The sequence below is a fragment of the Mirounga leonina genome, unplaced genomic scaffold (genome assembly GCF_011800145.1).
Source record: "Mirounga leonina isolate KUSES-001 unplaced genomic scaffold, KU_Mleo_1.0 Mir_154, whole genome shotgun sequence".
Taxonomy (NCBI): Eukaryota; Metazoa; Chordata; class Mammalia; order Carnivora; family Phocidae; genus Mirounga; species Mirounga leonina.
In genome coordinates this window covers 48,123,047-48,129,473 of record NW_023270389.1, presented here as the reverse complement: position 1 = coordinate 48,129,473, position 6,427 = coordinate 48,123,047, and positions in this window count along the sequence as shown.

The following is a 6,427-nucleotide window of genomic DNA, read 5'->3' as shown; positions in this document are numbered from 1 at the left end:
ATAAGAATGTGTTAATACACATGACTATTTTACAATGATAGCTCTAAATAATTTATTTTTTATTTCAAGAAAGAGAAGTACACCTTAGAAAAACAAAACCCAAGATTTTATTTTATTTTTAAAGCCATATTTTTGTGCTGGTAGCACTTAGATTGTTCCATACGTGAGATCCATAGCTGCATTTCATTACCTGGGTTTGTTCTAAAGAAGATTTATTTTTGTTCTGTGAATAATTTTTGATGGTTCTTGTACATGTACAGATATAGATACGTTTGAGGTCTTTTATTGATATTCCTACAAAGAATACAAATAAACTTTAACTTTAAACATTTCAGACTAAAGTTGCTAATGTATTTGACGTATTTACCACCTTATTTCTAGCATGTATCTGGGTGAGTAGAACACTTGGAGAAAAACCAGAAAGGAAATGTATGCAGGAACATTCTTCTGAGGTTATATTTTTTTTTCTGAAGTTAATAGTTTAACATTGAGAACGATGTGTCAGAGAATTTCCCAATTAACAAGTAAAAATTTACGTGTAGTAGGACAAATAGCTCGCATTAATATGTTATATTGTGATGATGCCCTTAGAGAGCTCCTCATTCGGAAGAACTTGAAATCTCTTTAATAGCTCGTGGCTCGGAAGGAAAGTGTCCTCCACGTCATTCGGAAGCGATGCCTCACTTAGCTTCCCAGCCAGCCCACTACTGTCCTCTCTTAATTCCCTAGGTAGATTAATGGGGTTTGTGTCAGGATTTTTGTTGCTTCGTTGGGGTTTTGTGTTCTTGTTTGCTTGTCATTCTCCAGGTTACTGTCCCCAAATACTTCCATCTGCTTCTGCTTACCTATTTCTTATAAAATCCAGGAAGGCCATTTTTTTTCTTTTACATAATTTTCTTGTGTGTGAGGTGCGGGTCTGAAATCCTACCAGTTAGCCCTTCATTTAGCTGGAGTTACTTCTAAAAGTCTGGAACAAATGTGTAGTCTAATCTACAGGAATGAAAAGACTAAAATTCACTCAAAATCCGGAGGAAACTGTATGAGAAGGCGACTCCAGATCAGTTGACCTGGGCTCTTTTTTGTTTACTTCGAAGTCAACCCATTTCAATCTGAATTGCTCATGACCTAATGTAAGCTCTAAGACTTCTTGGATCTGAAACATCAAAAAGAGAAACTGCCGTTGCTTTCTTGTGACCTCCTGGCCTAAACTGCCCACCTCTACCCTTTATGTCCAGCCATGCCCTTTATTTTTCTTATCCCCCCTCCAGCTGCCTGCCTTCTGTCCTTAGCAGCTCCCCTCATGGGAAAGTACATAAATCAATTTGGTTAGGACACTATGGCCACCACCACACACACCCCGGGGCCCCGGGCCCGGGGAGGGGGGAGGGGCGGGTAGTCTGATGACAAAGGGGCTAAAACAAAGGACTTACTCAGGGCTTCTCAATTCTGTTAATCAGAATCACTACCGAACTTTGAAATCAGGAAAGAGGGGGGATGCCTCTTGAGCTACCCCACTGACCAATTAACTCTATCTCTCTATAGATTGGGGTTGAGCTCTTTTTTCCGCTTCCCCAGGGAATTCTAACTTGCATTGGGGTTAACAACCACTGGTCCACAGTGAGCCCTGAACACTGTGTGTGTCTGCCACCATGTTGCTCTGTCCCTGTCCCTGTCCCTGGAACTGGGGTAAGTTGGCTCCAGGTGTTTCCTTGCCTTCTGTTTGGAATTTAAAATGCTGCTAAAACCAATATATATGCTCTACCTTCCCAGACAGACACACATTGTCCCCACCTTTTCCATCCTTTAAATCTGTGAGGTAGAACTTCTCTCCATTAACAGGGAATAGATACATCCTAACAAAGATGGAATTCAAAGATGTTTGACTTTGGCTTTACTCTAAAACAGAAGGAAAATGATTTCTGGTTTGGTTCCCCCCACCCACCCCCAAAAAAAGGGTCCTTGACTTTTGAAAACCTTCTACTGAGCACTGCAGTCTTATTACTTGAACTTCTACTAAAAAAATTATCCGATGTTGAATTGCATCGTTTGCACCTGTTTTCTTTCAATAGCAAAATGCACCGAGAAATTTCTAGTTCCTCTCCCCAGTCCCTGGCAGGCCAGTGCACGTATGCATGCGTGTGTTCACACACGCACACACACTACTGTTCTTTCCAGACACTTGAGTTTGTGAGGTTTTAGAACAAGTTGCCTGGGTGCTATTTCTTTGGCCTGTGAATAAATTGCAGTCAGCTACTAGATAAATGCCAATCTGTTTTCTTGTCTGTAACATTATGATTTGGTTAGATGACCCTTAAGGAACTCTCTAGCTCTGACATCTATGGTTATTATCTGGTATAACTGAAAAATGTGCCCTTTTGCCATATTCAAAAATTGGTTTGAGGCTTCTGTTGCAATATTTGGGAATAATTCTTCCTCTTCACAATGTCCTACCTTATAATCCTTTAAAAGAACAGAGGATGGTAGGGGGAGCCTAGAACAAATGTATATCCCAAACAATAATAATTGATAGTAATAGTTAATGTTTGTATTTATCAAGCACTTACTACGTGCCAATTTACTAAGCACTTTATATGGAATATTTCACTTAATCAATACCAACCATATGAGGTAGATTTTGTTGGCCCTAATTCATGAGGAAACTGACACACAGAAAGGTTAAGTTATTTGCCCAAGGTCACACAACTAATAAGTAGAAAGCCAAGACCCCAATTCAGGTCCTTCTGACTATGCTATCTTGATTTAAAAAAAAAATAAAAAAGCTCAGGAAAAAAATGTTAGACTAAGAAAAAGATCTGAAAGTCTCAGCACATGCACCAGCCTGTCACCCTGAGCCAGAGTGATGGCAATGGGAACAGATGAGCTAATTTTCCAAAGCTTTTTCTCTAGGTATATTGGTTCCCACAGTATTGCCTTGCATTGTCAAAGTCATCTGACTGATCAAAATCAGAAGTGGTCTGAAGTCTCACCTCACTCAAAAATTGGTCTTTCATATCTTCTGGGTCCATCAGAGCTGGGATGGTAAAATCTGCTTTCAGGATTCCAAAGAGCTGCCCTGGAAAAGAAAGTGCTATCCGGTTCGGGGGAAAATGATCCTATTGCCATTTGGAAACTAAGTTCTTAGCAGTCAGGATTGCCCCCGGTGGATACCGCAGACGCTCCATGGTGATTTCAGATTTCAAAAAGGAAGACGAAAGAAGCTGCCTGGCAGGAGAAGGTGCAGCCAGTGGCCGACAGGAAAGAGCCTCAGGCCACTGTGGGGTAAGGTCGGCTCCCCTCCCACATCCTGGCCACCTGCCGGCTGCAGGCCGCAGGCCGATGTTTTCTGTCTCGCCTGTATTTTCCTCCTTTTTAACAAATCTGTTAGGTAGATACTCCATGCCACGCTGGAAATACTCGCCTCTCCCTGGACCCACATTTTAAAGGCCAGCTCTACGCCCAGAAAACCCTAAGTAGGTTCTCTGCGCCTATAAACCAGCTCAGCCTTGGGCCTTGAGCCACCATTCTCACCACAGGAGGGACAGACAGCCTCCTGCCGGGACTGCTTTCTGTTTGCACAGCACAGGTATACACAGTACCTTCGCGTAATTCCCCCAGTGGGTGCTTGCAATAAGCCAGGGCGTGCGCCAGGGAGTTGTCCCTGTCCCTCTTTTGCAGATGAGGAAGAAGAGATGGTGAATGAAGTGAGGGAGTTTGCTCCCCAGGCTTTCGCAGTAGTCAAGGAGCTAACTCCAGGCTCCTCGGCCTTGTTCCTGTTCCTGTTCCCTTCCCAACACTTCCTGCCATCTGTCATAAAAAGGTCTCAAGTGCCCTGCGCTAAGGAGTGGCTGTCCAGATTGGACGGCTCCACTGGGAAGAGTGGGACCCCGGTGACCAGAGGCAGTTACCTGGTGCAGGTGCCGTGGTGGTTTCTTTAGACGCTGGGTGTTTAGATGCGCTCAGACCTGGGCCTGAGCGGCCGTGGCCGTGTCTCTCCTCCCACTGCCAGTTCCTTCAGTGGCCACAGCTACCAGAGGGAAAATGAAGGAGTCCGTCAGGAGCAAAGGGGGTCTGAGCCTGGGGCCAGCCCCTGAGCTAGAAGCCAGGCATGGGCAGCACTGGTTGCTGCAGAAACCAGCCAGTCGGGGAAGCTCAGTCCCGGCCACACCCTGACTTACTCCCACAGGCTCGCGCACCCAGCCCTCGAGTTCCTACCCCATTCTCAGTGGCCCTGCCACCAGGATGTGTGGGGCTTGGGCAACAGTATGAGAATTCTTCCCAGCAGCAAATGTTGTCTTTCAGTAGGCCCTGCCCCCAGGGGCACAATGCCCTTATGTTTGCCCGCTTCACAGAGACCCCACTATGGCAGCCAGGGACCCCCGACATTTCCATCAAGAGGTAGCACTTCGGGGCACCTGGGTGGCTCAGTCAGTTAAGCGTCTGCCTTTGGCTCAGGTCATGATCTCAGGGTCCTGGGATAGAGCCCTGCATCGGGCTCCCTGCTCAGCAGGAAGCCTGCTTCTCCCTCTGCCTCTGTCCCTCTCCCTGCTCGTTCTCTCTCTCTCTCAAATAAATAAAATCTTAAAAAAAAAAAAAAATAAGAGGTAGCACTTCAAACTCAACATATTCCAAAACCAAGTGCAGCCTCCCCTCAGCAACCTCCTCTCCCCTGTGTGGCTGCCCATCTGCTGAGTCCCAGAGACCCCAGGTACCCTCAGCTGCTTCCTTACTCCCTCTCATGTTCAGTCACCGAAGTCCTGTCAGTGCCTTGCAGATGTCATTTTTTTCTTCCAAATATGGAAATAACCATATTGCTTTTGTGATATATTATTGTAAATTACTGAAATAAAAGTATCCCCTCCCCTGACCCAGGGACAACCACCGTTCACAGTTTGTTATAGAATATTCTTCACACACTCGAGTTTTTTATTTGAATGCATAAAGATCTACCTTCTCTTTAAAGGCTGCACAGTATTTCATTGAATGTACCATACCGAATTTAACCCACCTGCTTTCAGTGGACATTCAATTGCCTCCGGTTCTTCACTGTAATAACACTGCAATAAACAGCCCCGTGTGCAGAGTGCATAGGTATGTGCGCGCCTTGTACTATTGTTTCTTCTTTTTTTTTTTAGATTTTTATTTATTTGAAAGAGAGCGAAAGAGGGAACACAAGCAGGGGGAGTGGGAGAGGGAGAAGCAGGCTTCCTGCCGAGCAGGGAGCCCGATGCGGGGCTCGATCCCAGGACCCCGGGATCATGACCTGAGCCGAAGGCAGACACTCAACAACTGAGCCACTCAGGTGCCCCTATTGTTTCTTAATAAAGTCCCCAAAATAGGACGTCTGTATGGGAGGGTTTGCACATCTCAGAACTGACACGCTGCCGGAAGGCTAGCACCCTACTTTCCTGTCCAGGGTCTGGGATCGCTGATTTCCCCACATTAGCACCAGCATTATCACCCCTTTAAATCTTTGCCAAACTGGTAAGTAAAAATATTATTTTAAGGGACACCTGCATGGCTCAGTCGGGTAAGCGCCCGACTTGATTTCAGCTCAGGTCATGATCTCAGAGTCTTGAGATGGAGCCCTGGGTCGGGCTCTGTGCTGGGCGTGGAACCTGCTTTAAGAGTCTCTCTCTCTCTCTCTCTCTCCCTCTGCCGCTGCCCCTCCCCCTCCTCAAAAAAATTATTTTAAAAATGCATCTTGCTTTTAGTTTGTATTTCTGTGATTCAATGAACAAAGCTGAGCCTTTTTAAAAATGTGTATTTCTGTTTCTTCAATTACTGTCACTTGTACACAAGGTAAAACCAATTCCCTCACCGCCCTCCTCACGCTGCCAGCCTACCCCTGGCCTCAGTCCCGCGTCCCAGCGGGTGCAACAGCCTTTGCCCCCACGTGCCCTTCCTGCCTCTCCTCTCCAAATGGCCCCCTCTCTCCCCACCCAAAGCACTGTCCTTAAAATCCAGAAACACGGAACCAGAGAACACTCATGGTCTCGTCACCTGAACGTAACCACTGTTAAGGTTTTCACACATTTCCTTCCAGCATTTTCTTCCAAGCATGGGTGGTGGTTTTCTCTCGGTGGTGGTGTGAGTGTGTTCCACGGATGATGCTGAACTGTGCCTTTTTCCTTTCAGACCCTGATTCGCACCTCGTCCGGGTGTGAACTACAGCACTGAGCCTTTTGCTGGCTCGCTCGATGCCTCTGACACCTCTGTGGACTGCAGGGTCCCGTCCTTCAGACTCTGCCCCTCTTTCCCTCTCCCCCCGCCACTCCCTTCCCAAATACGTGGCCTCCACTCTGGCCACATCAGACTGCTCGTCATCGCAAACCACACGCTGTCTCATCTACTTGCCTTTGCCCATGCTGTTCCCGCCGCCAGGAAGAATGTGCTAGTGTTTGCTGCCTGAAATCCTCCATTAGCTTTC